The sequence below is a fragment of the Solea senegalensis genome, linkage group LG7 (genome assembly GCF_019176455.1).
Source record: "Solea senegalensis isolate Sse05_10M linkage group LG7, IFAPA_SoseM_1, whole genome shotgun sequence".
In the NCBI taxonomy this organism is placed as follows: Eukaryota; Metazoa; Chordata; class Actinopteri; order Pleuronectiformes; family Soleidae; genus Solea; species Solea senegalensis.
Window position 1 is genome coordinate 28,220,299 of NC_058027.1, and position 19,554 is coordinate 28,239,852.

General features: G+C 42.6%; 1 protein-coding gene across 3 annotated transcripts in view; it reads right to left on the minus strand.

Annotated features, from left to right (window-relative positions):
• LOC122772414 (cell migration-inducing and hyaluronan-binding protein-like) overlaps window positions 1–18,757 on the minus strand; it is a 107,151-nt gene extending 88,394 nt beyond the window's left edge. Inside the window, exon 1 of one of the 3 annotated variants that reach the window (XM_044030440.1) lies at window positions 18,664–18,757. The gene's annotated coding sequence lies outside the window, so the exon portion shown is untranslated. Of the gene's footprint in view, window positions 1–346; window positions 403–18,663 lie in introns of those variants that run through there. The other 2 variants (XM_044030442.1, XM_044030443.1) reach the window with 2 other exon arrangements.
• Window positions 18,758–19,554: the final 797 nt, after the last annotated feature.

The following is a 19,554-nucleotide window of genomic DNA, read 5'->3' on the forward strand; positions in this document are numbered from 1 at the left end:
TCACCAGTGAGTTAAAAGGCTTTAAAGTTTAAAATAAGACTCTTACGGAAGAATATTAGGGCCACACAGGAAAAAAATATTTGAGTTCTGACTTTAAACTCACAATTCTGACTTTATTCTTTATTCTGAGTATAAAGTCAGAATTCTGAGTTTTAAGTCAGAATTCTGAGTTTAAATTCTCAGTTTAAAGTTAGAATTCTGAGTTTAAATTGCACTTCTCGAAGCAATTTTGATGCCATAATTTAGGTTGTTTTTTTTTATTCAAAATACATCAAATGCATTTGTTTTGTCTCCAAATGTAAAAATAATAAAAATAATAAAAATAATAAAAATTAATAAAGTTCACCTTACATTAAAGGTCTTCATGGAGCTTCTCCTGATTCCACTCCAGCAGCTGTGATAACAGAGGTGGTAAAACACGCCGCACTCACCGTTTTGTTTGACTAACATCAGATGGTGAAGTGTGGGCGGGGTCAGAATCAAATTCTGCTTAGGGTTTCCAAAGAAAAGTGTGGGCCAGCCATATGTCTCTCTGTCTCTCTGTCTCTCTCTCTGTCTCTCTGTCTCTCTCTCTCTGTGTCACACACACACACACACACACACACACAAACACACACACACACACAGAGAATCAGGGCTGGGTGCTAAAAATATGAACCTGTATGCTTGAGGGCCTGCACTGACACTGGGAAACACAATTCACTCGGCAGCCAGTTCTGATAACAGAGCAGCCTCCACACACACACACACACACACACACACACATGCTGACAGACGGGAGGAGGAGGAGGAGGTTCAGGTGTGTGTGTGTGTTCTTGTCTTTAGGACCTTCCCTGGCAGAAACACTGAGTTTAAGGCAAAGATTTAAGAAGAATTGTGGTTAAAAGACTTTGTTTCAAGCTCCCTCAGAAGAGAAGAAGCTGCAGTGTTTTGTTTTTTTCATTTAAAACCTATATTTTGTCCTGTGCTCACAACTTTATTTAATCCTCAGGAACACAGAGGCTTTATTTAGGCTGTTTTTTCCAATTACTATGTTAAAACGTTTAAATACAGAGGCCTAGAAGAAGTGAAGCTGCAACTAACAACTGTTTTCATCATCGATTCGTCTCGTTTGGTCCATAAAACGTTATAAAATGTTGAAAAATATTGATCAGTATTTGTCAAATGTCTTTGTTTTTGTCCACAAACCAAAATGATTCAGTTTTAATGATTTCTTTGTTTTACGGAGCAAAGAAAAGTCAAAATAGTTGACGATTCATTAGTAATTGAATTAATCGTTTCAGCCCTGTATAATAACACTTTTTTTTCAGCACAACCTAAAGACAAATTTGATGAAATGATTATTAAACTATATAAACACACACACATTTGGACATACGTTCACAGTCCAAAGTTATATAAAATGACATTTTCATCATCTGTCCGATATCCAAGACCAGTACCGGTACTGACTGATACCGATTATTATCCCTAGTTAGAACTGTATAATTTATTAGTTAAAGTTGCCATACGGTGATTTCACAAACAACACAGGAACAGTATGTTCCAACAATAACATCAGGTCAAGGGTCAAGGTAAGGCATTTAGTTGTGATGGTTAAGGTTAAGGTAAAGGGTAAGGGAGCGCGTTATACTGTATGTCTATGAGAGTCCTCACTGAGAATGTGGAACAAGAATGTGTGTGTGTGTGTGTGCTTCAGTCTGGATTTGGTTGTGGGGGGAAAAAAAACATTTGGTCTCATACTGAACATGCTGTCCTCAACCTGATCCAGGTACAGCTAACAAGGTTAGCATGAGCAGGAAAACACTGGGCAAGACACAGATGAATGAACTCTGTCACACAAGAATGCACACGCACACACACACACACACACACACACAGGAAACGCAGTGCCTGTCAGCTGCTGTACAGACATACCTACACGTGTTTGCAGTGGTGCGTACACACACACACACACACACACACACACACACACACACACACACACACACACACACACACACACTGACAACACAAAACACGTGGGTTTTTTGTTAAAAAAGGAAATGTTGGAACATTTTAAAACATAGCAACGTGGACGACAAAAGCTGCAGCGTCGCTTTCATCAAAAAGACAAAGTGGAGAAACGACGTCGATCCGGAGGGCAGGGACCGTCTGCAAAGTGCAACCACCGAAAAAACATTTAAAAACTTAATATCTTCTCCGTAACACAGTGTAGTGCCGTCAACACTTTATTGTCGCCCCGTGAGAAGCTCCTCCCCCTGTCACAACATTCGGGTAACTTAGCGTTTGATGGAAAAAATCAACTGGGACGAAACGGGAGGAAACGCTCATTATCCGTTTCTATATGTGAAATTGGAAAATAATTGTCATTATCGTTTCTTTCATTTGAATGACTTTATGATTTTTAATCATCTTATTTATTATGATTTTTCTGTTTTTCTCACTATGAAAGAAAACTTTGCCTATAAACACTAACCTACTTTTTTAATATTACAAATTTTTTGATAAGTTTAGTTTATTGATGACCTGTTCCGTGTATTTAATATTCACTTTATAGATCATTTTTTATTTAATAAAGAAAATGCAGATTAGAGAGAGTTATTTATGACTTATAAGTTATTTAACACTATTTTTTCCCCCAAGTCATTTTGTTCTTATTAAAATGTAATATTTTATCAAAGGGAGGGATAAAATTACGCCGCACTGATGCTGATGTCAAGTTGGTTGACCCTTTTTATCAATAACATCAAAATGATTGTGAATTCAGTGAATATGATTTTATTTTATTTTTTTTTACAACACAATATCATAGTTTTGACACCTACAGGCTTCAGTGGAAGATCAGAGGCAGAAATGTGATCAGAGAATCAGTGAACGTCAAACCGCTTTAGCTTTCAGTCCGTCACTGATCCTGTTGTCGCTGCCGTGAAATGATGAAATCTCTGCAGAGTTACAGTAAAATAAGAAGGAAGGAAGGAGAGAAATGACCTCATTAAAGCTGGTGCTGCAGCAGCATCATCATCAGCAGCAGCAGCATCATCATCAGCAGCAGCAGCATCAGCAGCAGCGTGGATTGAGGGCGAGCCCTGCAGTCACACTGTGCCATCGCTGCACAACACTGAGATTACAGCAGATAAACACGTAAGTGTGATGAAACCGAAACACACTCGGGGAAATGATGCAACCTGTTTAACATCAGCAGCGGTTGACAGGAGAGCGGCGGGGGCGACGGGGGCCCGGGGGGGCTGGGGGGGCGGTGGACAAGGTGCTGGGTTTGTGGGTGGTTTAAGGTTTTAAAAAATACCTTCAGTGTGTCCGTGGTGCCGTCACGATGCTGAGCAGGGAGAAGCAAAATGCACGGAGACGAAGGACCAGTGGTGTAGTTTATGCGATACGTAATTATACGCGGTATAACCATTTTAAAAAGGCCATTAGTTATTTGTTTGTGTAAATAAAAAGGTAGAGAAGTCAATCATTTTCATTAAAAGACCAAATCATTCATGTTTTTGTAGTTAATTGAGTCAAGTGCCCTCAAACAGAGTTCCAATTTCATTTTCACTGACGTGTTCGACTCTAAACGGTGACAAAAACATTGCTATCAAACGCAACTTGAACTAACTTAATTAAACAATAATGTATGGAGGTTCATACAGAGGTCCACTTCACTAGCACTGCACGCTAATACAGCACAGTTATAAACACAAACCGAAGCAGAGTGTTTTTTAACAGCCTGACTGTGAATCCACGGTCATTTTAGAGAACAGTGAGTCAGCAGAAAAAAGATGCTGATGCAATTACAAGGCGTTAGCCTGACGCTAACATTACTCCAAACAGTCATTTAAAGTTTCAGCAGATATTACTGTAATAACTTGGGCTTATACGTATTACACATAACTACAGTCATTACTTTTTACAATGTTATCAAAAAGTGTCTCGGTTTAGCTAGTCAAAGTAGTATGCTAGTGTGCTAGCTCCCTTCTCTATTAGTAAATGCAGGCACAGCATTAACATCGGTTCACCGTTTAGTGTGTTTGTGTGTACGTGTAGGTACGCGCCGCGGTTGCGTGACAGAAAAACAGAATCTCTGTGATTAGTTTAAACATAAACAACATTAAAGTGGCTAAAATTAGCACAGAGCTACGTCACATTTGATATATGAAAAGGCCAAAATGCGTGTCATTTGCCGTCCACACAGACTGGCGCTACAGCAACATATCACGGTGGCTTTGCTCTCCATTGGAGTCGATTCATTACGAGCCCATCGCAGTGCAGCTCGCGTCAGAGGCAACAAACATAATGAAAGTAATCACAGTGAGTCAGGAGCAGGCAGTAAAAGCACAGAGGGCTGCGAGAGAGAGAGAAAACACAGGGTTTTTGTTCCAGGGAAAGAGAAGAGCTTCAAACAGACGAGAGGTGTCATCCATGTGTCGCTGCAGGAAGTGGAAAAGTCAGTTCACTATCACACGATTCCCAGGTGTTTACTTGTTCTTTCTCCACCACAGCCTAAAGTTTAAAGGGAGAGTTCAGGTTGTACGAGATACCGACACTTTGAGAACCACGGCCTGTCGAGTCCTGTTGGACTGGGTTTGGGTCAATTGACATTTAATTTCAGGTTCATTTAAAATAAGGTGAATTTAAAATGTTTTTTTCATTTAAAAACTCTCGCAACCACATTCGTGTCAGGGTGTGTAGTGACCACAATGGCCATTGTGTGGCGCTAGAGCGAGGCCACCAGTAATTTGTCATGTCCAAGTACAGCAAACGTAGACCACACCATTCATATTTGTTAATATTTGTTACTTCCTGTTGCCAGTAGGTGGTGCAATGGCTGGCTAGTGACGTGCTAGTGGGAACACGAAATATGAATTTCTTTTTAACTATAATCATCTAAATCTCGTCGTAAAACTCAAGTCAGGTCACAAATTCAGAGTTTTTCGTGCACGACGAGGCCCTAAAAATGAAGAAAAAGAACATTCAGAGTGGATACAATAGGCCTTCACACCAGTTGGTGCTCAGGCGCTAAATATTCCACATGAGACACGTTTCAGCTCACTGGTGATAAGGTAAGTGCAGCAAGTGTAAGAGACTGTTTCTGCTGCCGCCGCCGCCGCTCCCAGCCTCACACATGTGATTATCAGTCCTGAATGACAAGAACCCGTCGCAGCAGGTCCCCGACACCGATGCTCGAAATAAATAAATAAATAAGACGCTCGCTTTAATTACTTCTTCCAATTAGGCGTTCTCTCCTGGCGAGGTGCGGCAGCCATGCTGAGAGAACGGGAGGAGAGACGGTTGTGAAGTTGACAATCTCCTGGGTTCAAAGAGGGAAACCTGCTGTGCCAAGACATGCACTCAGACACACTCACAACCGCTGTGCTGTTAAACTAGGACAGAGCCCCAAACAACAAAACACCACATCTAGGCCACGGGCTCGCTTTGATGAGCTTTATCCACCTCGACACATTCACACCCGCGTAACAACAAGCCCTGAGTTTAAAATATCACGACATGACGTCGACCGATACAAGTTATACTATGGCCGATAATTGATCAGCTGATAAAATACGACTGCTGAAGGCGGAACTTTCAAAAGAACCGTCTGTTGTGAGGGATTTCAGGGACCAGAGGGAACCCTGTAAACGGCTCGCTGTCGTCTCCGCTCCCCCCACCGCCCAGCCTTGAAAGATCAGTCTGGATCAGGTCTTGGGTCTCGCAGGAAACATGGTCACCTCCGAACCAGGTGCCGGCTTTAAGATCGAGGCAGTGATCGCGTTATTTTAGAGCCAACGAATAATGAAGCAGAGAAAACCGTTGCCAGAGGAAACGACTGTCTGACCGAGCGAGGGGTCAGTTGAGTCAACGTCCGACCAAGAATTGAAAAACACGCTGTTGACTTTGGGATAAATCTGGGACTTTCTCTGCGTTTGCTATTGTTTGCCCGACGATTTTTGGGTTTGTTTTTCAGGGGGTGGTTGGCTGTTCTTCCCTCGGCACAGACACGGATCCTGCACAAGTTACGAGGTCAGACGGAGGTTTTAAAAAATGTACTCCGAAACTGTAGGGGGAGCTCTTTCGAGAACGACCAGACCTGCAAAGTTCCACTTTCCAATGATGAAAACAAGTAAAACAAAAATTGCTCGCCGTCAGTAAAATGGCTGCCAGTAAAAGTCATTTTCAGAGTTTGAGACAGTGGTGGATTTTATTGGTTTGTTGTTTTTAGGTGCGGATTAATCCGCGGTCGGCTCTCTGGTGACTGTGAGTGTTGGGCCTGCGACAAAGTAAATAAGCATCTCTGCGGCGTTAAAGGATTAACACGACAGCACAATAACGACAGAGTGGCTCTTTTAAAGGATTTAAAACTGCTTTTGGGCAACAGTGGAGTGCAGATAACAGATTTCAGGACGTGGACGCGCAGAAAAGGACTTGATGGACGTGTCAGCTCATTGCCGCTGAAGGCCTTTTCACAGAAGTTATTGATGAAAGCAAAGAGAGAATATCATAACAAAACATTTAACAGAGTGACCACCTATTAATTTCGTTCCTCCGAGGGACTGCACGCGCGGCGACATCGCTCCCTTTCACGCGCTCGATGCGAAGCGGCTCACAAATCTCCGTTTCCTGATAAATGACTCCTGACACAGCGGCGAGCTGCTCTGATAACTTCCCTGGAAAACACTGAGGATGTTTTTTTAATAACATGGCCGTGTTTCTACGGGAGCCTTGCCGAGTGGTCCGGCATTTGAAAGTCAGATTAGAGGAAGAAAAAGGAAAGAAAGTAAAAGAGAAAAACCCACAGTAATATACTGTACACATACACAGTCAGCGGTGCCAAAGAACACTGTATTAGCAAGTCTAATGTGGGGAAGGGAAGCGGTCGGTTTGTTGAACCGGCTTGTCACGGGTAGAAGATGGAATACGTTTCCTCTCCTCTATTAATCTGGGTAAATCTCCTCAACTTGACAGGTTTGTTGATCTCTGAACCTGTAAAATGGCCGAGGCCGCGCGTCACGTGTCCATGATGTATAAAACATCCCATGCGAGCACAGCTATCAAAGCTACCGGGGGGACGCGTCGCGTCGCTTAATGACAGCAAGAGGAACATGAATCCATCAGGTGGAATTTACATTCACACATGCTAACAGTCCTGCGGCGGCGGCTGCTGCAGTAACGCGGTCGCTACGCGGCGTGAAACTCACTTTAGCGTCGCCACAAGAGAAGGAAACACACTCTTAATGGGAATGTGTGGGTTTCCTGGAGTGAAGCTGTGAGAGATGCCGACACAGAGAGGGAAAACAAGCCCGTCCATGTTTGAAAACTCTCAGTTTGGATTTACCTCAGTGACGAAAACTAAACCAAACGAGGCAGCAGTGGACCAGCAGCTTCTGTTCCTGTGTCGCTACGAGCTTAAAACTGATTTTCTCTATGGACTTTGGTGCAGGAGGGTGAGTGCGTTTACAAACTTCCGGACAGAAAATGTCGTCGAACAGCGATAAAAAGCTGCAAACACATGTTTAAGATGACGTAGACTTTGGAGAAACAGAGAAGTTTGGACCAACAGTACCAAAAATGAAAGGTATACTAATCCAAATACACATTTCTCACATCATCAACTTGGAATCCAGAGATTTTACGATGAATACAAATCTGGAAAGATTAGTTTTATGTATTAATTGTTCATTGCTTTGTACTTTCACCTGCCTTGTTGACTATCTTCTTTAAAGACCATGTAAGGAGAGATCCTTGGAAGCGCGATGATTTAATCTTGTTTCATCCTCGGAGAATTTATTGTGTAATGGCTTAAATTAGACATTGTTCACTGACTTGCTCTTTAATCTGATGAGTCAAAGTCAGTCAGATGTTAAAAACAACAAGACGCTGATGGACATCATTAAACAGAGCTAACAGGTACTAAGTTACAAGAAGACAAAGTATCCCACTTTTAAAACCATTGTGACCCAAATCATGATATACAACCAAATTTGTGAACAATGTAGCGACTCATTTACAGCTAATATCATTTTGAATTGGCAAACAAATAATTTCTGAGAAATGTATTGTAAATTCATTACAATTGACTTTGATGCATGTTATTTAAAACACAGACACACACATCTTCAGTAAAAGGTTGGGAGAATTTCACCAAATTTGGTTTGTAGGCCCATCTGTGGGCCCCAGACCCAGTGTTTGGGACTCACTGAACTAAATCACTAAATACATTGTGACAAGAGCAGCTTTGTGTGCAATTTGGCAATTAATTAACAGTGAAACAAATCATTTCCAAGAAATGTATCTAATTTTGTATGTAAAATGTATGTCATTTTTAAAACATATACACATAAATCTTAATTAAAAAGGTTGTTTGGGGACCCCAAAATAATCTCCTGTGACCCAGCTGTGGGCCCCGACCCAGTGTTTGGGAATACTTGATGTAATATATATTGTGTGTGCCCTAAAGAAACAGGATTGTAAATGATGTTGTTATTAACGTGGACAGCCAATAACACGCTCTATCACACTGTCAGTCATTCTAACTACAGTCATTGACTGTAATCACAGTCACAATGCGTGACAGGTGTATTATCACATGGCACAGGAAGCTCCACCCCCCACCAAGCCCGGGTCAAACCACGGACCCCAACCTGACTCCGTCTGTGAGTGAATGGCAGCTTAATGACTGATGTTTGACACCAGGAACGACTCCTCTGTCAGCCGGTTAGTTGGATTAAACACTAGTTTTGACAAATGATCACAGCTCAGGGCTTTTCAAACCACATTACACTGAAGTTACACACAAGCGGTTCTTGATTCAAGATCGTATTTGTCAAGGTACAGATTCCACTTGTGTTTTGTAAGAAACGAGTTTGTGTCGCGTATAAAACCACGTATGGCGACTGGTGGGCGTGGAACAAAGAAAAGAATGAAGATATTTCTCAACTCGGAGGTTGAGGTTAGGTAAAGCTAAATGCAAACGCACAGGGACCCAAAACTGGAACTTGTCGAGATCTTGTCGTACCAAGCTATGGTTGCAGTATTCCGTGAATTCTCAAATTTGTAAACTTTCCATGGGAATTAACCAGGATTTATGGGATTTAACGTGATAACTTAGTTGGTGAATAATATATACGGTAGCAAACGCTTGGCTAAAACAGATTTGATGCAAATACAGTTGAACTGGACTGTGTGTTCCTCCATCACATGGAGCCATGGATCCATAGGGCTCCTCCCCCTCTGCTTTGCAGCTATTTTCTTTTTCCAAGTGGCCACTGTAAAAATATACTTATGTGGCCCAAAAAGCAATATTCCCATAGACCACAATAGTAAAACTGTCCACAGGACACCTCCAGACACAGACATTTATAGATCTTTATTATTCTATATTTTGTCTACGACTTTGTATATGACACAGTTTCTGTAAATTATCCTAAATCTCCCCAAAGAATCCACAGGATATTACTTATTACGTACTTATTACTTATTACCAACACAACAGCAGCTTGTAGGAAAAGTCGGCGTCTTGCCTCCGTGTCGGCGACACCAGCGTTGTGCCTTTAATTCAGCTTCGACATCCACTCACAGTTTCAATCAACGTTATCTCTCGCCGTCGCCGTCTAAAACGCGTTTCAAATCCCGGCCGCGCGCTGGATTTAACTGCCGCATTTATTGGCCTAAAAGAAGCCAATCGAGCAGGGACATAATCACGGCTTTAATTCCCTGGCCCCACAGTTCATCATTAATCAAATCTCTGGGTAATGCGCGCGGGTTCCCCCGGCAACTGAAATCCCAGCTTTGCTGAGCGGTGTTTAAACCCGGCTCTCCACCTTCACCACCATCAAGGATTTGTCTACAGCTCCCCAGAGGGAGACCAGTGTAATTACTGTAATTTACACCGCCTGTAAATTGATTTCATTCACACAGTCAGTGCCAAAGAACGCTTGAATTATTAATATGAGGCGCAGCATTCAGCTCACTCTCCGTGTCCCCTGTGAGCGACTGACCCTCTCGGTTCCAATTTACTGATGCAGAACTCTCTGGTTCTGTGTGGCGTTTAATGCCCGCTGCATCATTCATGGGAGAGGACAGACAGAGATCACAACAAGGGATAAAAAAGGATTTAAATAAATAAAAATAACAAGGCTTAATTCAAGTTTATGTTCAGCTCATAGACGTCGCCGTGATCCCTGACCCCGGGCCCCGTCATCGCTCCATGCAACTCAACAGTCTGTGCTGTCATCGGACTAAACTTTTTAAATGGCAGCGATAATTTGTTTGATTTTTGTAGTGTGAATGAATATTAATGATAATAATAATAATAATAATAATAATACTAGAGATGTGGCTGCCAGCAGGGACACAAGGACAAATTGATTTTAGCCACTTAACAAGATAATAAAGTCCAGGATGTCACGTGTGCTCACCATGACTCAGACGTTTTACAACATCAAACTGAAGTTTGTAAAACCTTCACCCTCCTGCACCAATGTCCATGGAGAAGATTGGTGTTTTCAGCTCACGGGGACCGAGGAGCCGCTGCTCCACCGCTGCCTTTTGATAAGTTTTTGTCAACCGAGGTAAATCGGACCGAAAGGATTTCACAGCAAAGTCACAAAATAACACGTTTGCACTTAGTGATGGAGGCAAAAGTGGATCAGCAACTCCTGTGTGCTGTGATGTTAAATCACCGATTTTCTCTATGGGCTTTGGTGTAGGAGTATAGATGTCTTACGTAGATGTCTTCTTACAAAGCGTTAAAAACCTCAGAAAAGGCCGTCTCGGGGTGAGATAAAGCAACAGACCTGATTCTTGTGACATTGTAGATTCAAGAATACATTGATTATATTAGCTTAAGTGGCTAAAATCGGTTTATCCCCGTGTTCCCGACATGGCGACAGAACCTCGCGTAAGCTGCTGCGACCTGCGGTTTACTTTCTTCTTCTTCTTTAAGTCAACACAGAGTCTGGAATATAAACACGGAGACGGAATTCTTGAATGTAAAACCACTGACGACATGAAAGGCACAGACCTGAGCTGTACCGTGTGCACGTGTATCCGCGTCAGGACTGTCAGGACTTCCACTGCGTGCGTGGTTGAAGGCTTGGAAGGCAGCGCTGCTTTGACGGCGGGCGGATTTAAAAACAAACGCCCGTGAAATCCTCAGCTGCACTGACTGACTGCGTGTAAATATACGTCCGCGTACGTCTGAGATTAAAGCTCGGTGCGGGAGGAGCTGCTCGTCTGTCACACACACGCAGTAAATGTGAGACGTCTGACACGCGGACGAAAACACACCTCACATCCTTTTCACCTCACGTCAAATCCCTGCTGTCACTCAGGGCTGCAACTCATTAGGGCTGCAACTCATAATTAAGATTCATTTGACAAAGATTTACTCAAAGAACTGATTTGTTGTTTGGTTCATAAAAAAAGGAGTGAAATAGTTTTGTTGTTTTTTTTGCCAGACCTCAAAATGATGAGGTTCTCATAAAAAAACTAAAATATTCAGTTTACTGCCATAAAAAGGAGCAAAAGAAACCAGGAAATATTCACAATGAAGAAGCTGAAAACGTTGAAATTTTAAGTTTTATGCCGTTAAAAGCTCCCTCAAACGATTTAACGATTATCAGATTAGTGGTGTATTAGTGTATTATTGTGCATTGAGAAACGTCGTCTATTATCTCGCCGTCACTGAATCTTAAGGATTTATTTCGTACTGCCACAAGGGGGCGCTACATTTACTTAGTCAATCCAGGACCAATGTTCACGATAGTGGTGTCGCTTACATTTTGTGGTCATACACATAATATTTTTAATCAAGCAGTACCATATTGTACTTGATGAAGTACAAAGAACAAATCAAGTGACATGTAATCTAAAGTAGTTAATGTTAGCATTAGCAAGCTAATGACGCAGCCTGTATCCCCGGTCAGGACTACTAGCGTTAGCTAACGTTAGCAGATACATACCCTTGTTGTCGCATATGTATGAGGAAGCTTAAACCTGGTCCAAAAAAAATGTAAAAACCTATATTTGTGGGGACATTTTGTTTGGTCCTCACAACCTTTTGAAGGGCTAACATCTGGTTTTAGGCTTGGAACTGAACTGGGTTTTAGTTTTAATGGTTAAGGTTAGGGTAAGGGGTTAGTGAATGCATTATATCTATGATGTGTCCTCAGTAAGATATAAAAACAAGTCTGCGTGTGTGAGGCCTTTTACAAACTGTACATTCACAGATCTAAAGCAGCTTTAACTTCAGCTCAAGTTTGTGAAAACTAAGGCTACTTACCGGTGACACCCTCTATATGTTATCACAGGTGCTTTATAGTTACACATCAATACACAATAAAGTCATTTTTTATGTATGACTTCCCAGATTTGCGGCTCCTTCCTTTTAGAGCTGCGCCCTAAAACCACCGGTGGCTCGCAGTAAATATGGTGGATGTAGAGCGGAGCGGGAGCAGGAGTCGGAGCGATGACAGACAGAATCGTTTATGGTTTTTAATAAAGTTGAGGCTCACAGCAGACTTCAGAGCGACACTAACAGCTGCACTGCTTTATCGCCGCTCTCTCCTTGTGCTCAAAGCTACAAACTTGAAACACACGTCGTCTTCTAAGCTCCCGATCGTGATTTTCTGTGATTGTTTTCTGAGGTGAGACGAACACTCCAGCTGGAAAGTGACTGAAATGTTTCAATCTAGTATCGATATCCGGCCTTTGATACATTACTATCATCATCATTATAGAATTCTTTAGCTTCTGGTGGTCCATCCACCTTCATGCATGCTCATTGGCTCACTGATGCTGATGAGATTAACACAACTTGATACTGAATGACAACACATTTGTGATATTAGGTACAACATTCAGTCCACGCCACAAAAGTACTAAAGTTCCACACCCAGCACAAAATCTGGTCAACACCACAAGAGAATTGAAGTTTCATATCCAGCTCTCATCAAGGGGATTTAGAACAACCAGGATGGACCAGGATTAGAAATGAGCAGCATCGAGGGACAGCTCAAGTTGACGTCACGATGGTTTGGGACAGTGACTATATCGGACAAAGGATGTTAAAGATTGATTATTTATGATGTTGTGAAGGAGGACATGAGGACAGTTGGTGTAAAAGAAGAGGACACAAGATGGAGGCAGTAGGGCGAAGCCAAAAGAAGACGTTTGACAACCATAGCCCTGAAGACTACCCCAAATCCGATTATCTACTAGGGTTTGACTGGATTTAGAATTCATAAAATGCTGTTGAATCCCAACTAGAAATCATACTCTCAAGAAGCTCTTGAAAACCCAGCTCTTCCAAGAGCATCTTCAGGCCACTGTTCCTATCTAAGACGTCTTCTATGTAGCTCATTCCTGTTTTGTAAGTTGCTTTGGATAAAAGCATCTGCTAAATGCTTAAATGTAAACGTAATGTCACGTTTAACGGGCAGACGAGATGAGCTCCACCCTGGATGTGTTGCTAGTTAAAGCGTAAAATGAAGTTGGGATTCATTCATTTACCAAACATCTCTTGGAAACCGATTCGTTTGATCAGACCTGTACATAGCACTGCCCGTATGTACTGGGATCAGGACAGACGTCAATTCCAGACGAGAGAATTGGTATCTTTTTCATGTCCGTGCTGCCGGTTCAGAGAGACGACCATTAGTTTATCTGCTAGTGCAAAACCTGATAGCAACATCTGACAGCAACACTCTGGTCTTTTAGGTCTTACTCTACACATGAACCTCGATTAGTCACGGTTACTATACGATCTCCTTTATCCTTTGTGACGCTCGCGGTGCCGTCACGCCAACAATCAGCCTGCGGGACACGAGGACGTCTCTTACGATCAAGCTTGGTACCTCTGGATCTGCATTACACTGAAGACACAGGAGATCTAACGGTGTTTCATAAACACTAAGAGAAACTGACAACCCCCTGGAAGGAAACATGAGGAAGGCTGAAATCCTGCTGCGATCACGTGCCACAGTAAAACCTCATGCTCACACACACACACCACAACTTAGAACCACATGCTCAGTTCCAAACCTTGTGAACAGGGGCGCTGCCAAGCACACAAATATCTGATGTTCCAAGCTGAGGAGGGGCCCCTGAAAACTGCTCCTGAATTTTTTTCTGTCAGTGCCCTAGTGAATTTGTGGCTTTCTGGATATTCATCATAGACCACATCAGACCTGATCCAGACAATTACCCTGTTCAGACCTGGTTTAACATCCCTTCTGAGTAATCTGATCACGCTAAGTACAGATCTGGTCTCTCCTGATCCACCCAGAATGTGTCCTCAGATCCAAACACAAGAACCACAAGAAGGGTGTCGGGGTCACACCCTGGACAGGTCACCAGTCCATCGTAGGGCAAACACACAGGGACCAACCATCGGGATTCCAACCGGGAATCTTCTTCCTGTGACACACAGTGCTAGCCACTACACCGCCATGTGACCCTTATTTTACGCTATATCTTGTTGTTTAAAAACAACCGGGGTACTGTCGAGGTAAAAGGTCCAGCAATGCGAAGGGGAAGCGCGAGTAGACCTCAACCCGACATCAGACACATCTGAATATTCAGACTTGTTCAAATCATAATTGTTCTTGCGAACATTGTACGACATCACATGTACATTTTAACGCAGTGCACGGGAAGTCAGTTCCAATCTTAGAAGGTCAAGCGAGTCGCATCCACCAACACATTTTTATGCCAGGTGTGAACAGTCGTGGGCCGCACTACCAAGCCATACTCGAGAAAATGACTATTTTTGGGTACCACTTTTAAATTAAATGCTAACAACAGCTAACTTGTCCGTGGGCAAACGTCTGTAATTGCATGCAATGTGCTATCGTGGTGGTGGTTTCGGTCTGGCGTGACGTGAGGTTCCCCCTGAATCTTTTTGCCTGGAGCCCCCAAACTGCCTCAGCTGATTGAGAGCAGGCTTCACTTGGAAGGTCCACCTGCAGCTCATGACCACAGTCTGTCAGACATTCGTCTCTGCACCCTTGGATAAACGCAAAAGAGGCAGGACAATGGACAGACACAGCGAGGCTGAGACACCATAGAAGCTCTTTTATTGGGTTTATTGCTCTCAAACGTTCCCTTAATCACAGACAATGAAGCCACCACAGTGGAATGGGAGCGGCACAGAGAGGGGCAGGAAAGGTACCTTGTCTGTCTCTTTTGAAGCATTAGTCATTCTCTTTTAGCGTCGCCATCATCCTGTGAACCTTCATTAAGTGATTCAGTCAGTGGAATGAAAGAGAACGAGCCTGCAGCCAGTGTCCAAGCAGCTGGATGAATGGCCTTTTAAATGCCACCTTTTTCCTACACACACGTCCACTTGGGAGCCATTAATGTCCAGTGTCTCAAAGAGCGGCCGGATAAAACGGCTTTTTACATGGAGGTACTTTGAAGCTGCAGCACTTTCTCTCGTTGCCATGCACTAAAAAATAAGAAAAGGACGAGGAGTATCAAAAGACTTTGAGTCTCTTCTCTGATGTAGATCACCACACATGCACTTTCCCAAAAGGGACGCACAGTAAACCACGATCAGCCTCACATGCATTAACGATTTTTTTAGGACGTGGGTCCAGAGCACAGCAACACCCAGACAAACTTGAGAATAATTGGACCGAATGCGGAGGGTGATGGACCTGAACAGCCGCCACCGCAGAGAATCCGCCAAACACCAACCACGGCGGCATGATTAGATATTAATTAAGAAGCAGCTGCTGTCGGAAAGAGCAGCGTTTTTATGGCCGAATGATAATGTTCAATGAGTGAATGAAGCCATTGGAAAATAATTGATGTGCTTCAAAATCTAATTTAAATAATTAAAACTAAAACTAATTAAATAAGTCCAGTTTTCACCTCGCGTAAGAGCGGTCCCTGCTCTGAATTATGACGACGTATGAAATGAATCAGCAATTTAATATCAGTCAAAACTCATCAGTCAAACATGTAAAAGCATCCACTGACAAATTATTAAAAGAGACATTTGTGAGAAAATCAGACTAAAATCGCAGCTAACTGCTAATAGTTTTGTTTGCTTGTGTTTTTCGGGTGAATAAACCACCACATTCACGCGAGTGACACGATTTGAGAACTAGCTTTGTGGGTGTTTTTTTGTTTTCTTTTTTTTTAGTGTCAGAACCTCTCGAACCTAAAAAAGAGTTGAGTTGTTGCTGTTTTTGAAGTAACCACAGCTCCGACTGTCAGCAAAACATCTGGCTAAGTATAATTAGGCGATCCCACATGTGTCGTAGGTTGTAATTAAGTCAGACACGAAGCAGTAGCACAAAGGAGTTATTTTTTGTTTTGAATCATTTACTTACTTGTGTTGAGGAAATGAAGCCTTGCTGCAAACATTCATTGTGAGGAGACACTCGTCTAACAAGCTTAACTCAAAATCTGGTCTGGAACTTTGGTCGGAAACCAATGGTCAACACCTGATACCTGATCAATATTATGCTTTCTTTTATGGTCGCTGTTTTGAAGTTGCTCTCCACAACAAAATGAACATTTTCTAATCCCATTTTGCCGACATTAAATCTTAAAAAACTGTTCACATGCGCTTGTGTTGCTTTGGTGAAACAATCATGTCCTGATTATTATTCAGGTTTGAACAAGGGAAATTATAATAAATATTATTATAATAAGAATAATACAATAAATAAACAATAATAATAATAATAAAATGTGTGGCTGTGGTCAGGACCTTAGATTCTGTTAAAGAACAAACCAGGGAGTGCAAAGAACAAGTGTATTTTCAATCAATAAAATACAATATTTTTAAATTGATTTTTTTTGCTTCTTAAAAAGTGTTGTTTGAAAATATTGACACAAATCTAATTCCATGCATGTCAGTTAACATTTTCCTGAAGAGTTATTGGTCTCAATTTCTAGATTCAGCTCTTCTTCAATTGAACGTGATGTCAATTTTGTAACTATGTCCACATTTAGAACAATATTGTACAAATTGGCGCAAACATGCTCGGACGAGTTTGCTCAAAATTCCAAACGGTGTCTATAACATGGTCTTGGTCTCTAACATCTTCCCACCAAGTTTCGGGAAATTCAGTGCAACTCAATTTTGCCTCCATTTTCACCCACAATAGAGGGCACAATAGAGACCCTTGGTCTGGTCTGGGAACTATACCAATATCGCATTTGCCAGATGTGACCTCCGTGCCACATTTATTCAGATAGAATAATAATCTCAAGGATAACGACAGGTTCCTCGCACAAATTCGTGGAGTGTGGCCCGTATGAGTGCACAACACAGCTGGCGTCGTCCAACAGGAGCCTGGTTGCTTCTACTGTCTATATTTCTATGTTCAGAGCAGTGACCGGCAGCGAAATCCTCGCAGGCAGCGAACGTGTTGACAACCAGTTCACGTCCCCGAGGTCGTGATAATTGATTTCCCTGCTGTAACGACCACATCTGTCTCAGGGGCGTCGCATTAACGACTCCAATCCGCTGACAAGACACTTAGAGAGAGTCCAAAACAAAAACTGTCAGAAAATCTAAGTGGAGGCTGTCACTGTGAGCCTGAAATCACCAGCGTAACAATGGGATCACTGTCGCTGCTTCACATGGACACACAGAGAGTTTTAGAGAACTACGGTGATGACCAGAGGGTTTTTCTTTTCTTTTCTTTATTATTGTTTGAATTCCTGAGACACTAACACGCCGTCACCAAGTGACTTCAGCGAGTGCGCTGTCATCGCTGATAACCAGCCTCACGATAATTACCTGCACTAAAAGCACGGCTGCCAGCGGAGATGTCAGAGAAAAACACATTTTAACCACTCAACAAATTTAGTCTGAGCCACCAAATAGTTCTTTCTTACGTCAAAAATATCATATGAATATGTTTTCATATGCTTTACTAGACAGAAACCTACGTTTGTTAACCCACACCCAATTTCATAGAGAAAATCAGCGTTTTTAGCTCACGGGAGCAACAGGAGCTGCTGGGCCACCGCTGCCTCGTGTGGTACGTTTGTGTCACTGAGGTAAATCTGAAGTAAGAATTGCAAACACACTTTCACTGACTAAGAGAGGCAGCAGTGGCTCAACAACTCCACTGCGCTGTGATGTAGAATTGCTGATTTTCCCTCTGGAGACTAGTGTGGGGAAATGAGGGGTTTACGGAATATTCGTTTACAGGTGAGAAGAAGCAGCAAACATATTCTTAAGATGTCGTGGAGTTCAGGGCGATTGTGGGATCAGTGGTCGAGCAAGTCATCTGTCAATCGGAGGGTTGAGGGTTCAATCCCAGGCTATATAGGAATACATTTTATGACACAAGTCTTTTGTTTTATGGCTGAAAATCAGTTTTTCCTCAAGTTTTTCCTCCTAAAACCATCGGTGGAATAATAATTCCAGAGACACTGAAGCCTGGACAATAAAGTGAGTCTTCTTTGTCATAGCAGAGGATAATAAAGAAGCAGTAGAGTTATACTATGAGTTTAAATGTAAAACAGCTGGATTATAATAATCAGATTATCCTTCCTCCGTGAATATCGTGAGTTCAGCCTGTGAGTTTTACATCTTAATACTTTAGAAAACGATGAACAGTTGAAGTTACAAGATACATGATATGATGCATATACGACACACACACTCATAGATTTGGGAATCAAACCACTGACCTCCTGACAAATGTGCAGCCAGCACTCCCTCCTGATCCCCCGTGCGTGTCCCTCGGCGAGAATCGGACTTGAAAGCGTTCGCTCGGTCCAGTGAACCTGCAAACACAGAGGTTTTCACAGATGACGTCACGCGTTCTGCTGCCACAGAGGAAATAACTTCACGGCGAGTGAAAACAAGAAATAAAGCAGAGAGAAAAATCTGTCCAACGGCCAAAGATCACGTCTGTCACAGGATGACGAGCTCGGAAAGACTGAAGCCTGAAAAATGTTAACTGTCAGAGGAAATTAGAGGCAGAATTTAGCAGCAGAGGCTGCGCTAATCTGTTTACTGTGTCGCAAATACATACAACGTGTTACTAACATGACAAAGAAACACGACTTCCAGTGGTTTGGGGCGGAGCCTGGACCAGAGCGCCGATGGGAGGGGGTCAGGTGTGAAGCTGCGTTCACACGGAAACACAGCTTCACACCTGATGAAATCATTTTGGCACTCTGCAGATAAAACGTCTCGTGTCGTAGACGTCCGGGTGTGAACCACCTGAGTCTGGCTGCTCAAACACTGTTTTCATATCATTCAGTGCTAAAAGTCCCATTTTAGTCAGACTAACACAATAATTTGGCTTTCTTATGCAAACACGTTAGTCCGACTACAATCGAGCTAGTCTTAGTCAGACTAACATATCTGGATAATGCGATTCATAGTCCGATTACTCCTGTACGTATGCGCTTAGTCGGACTTGGCGACTTTGACTTTGACTTTTCCCCTCCGCATGTATAGTCGGACTCGGCAAGTTGTCCGATTGCCCGTCTTAGTCGGACTACGGCCTAAGTTTGATTAAACTGTGCGTGTAAACGTAACTTTGTTTGGAAACTCGCAAAGCAGTCACATTT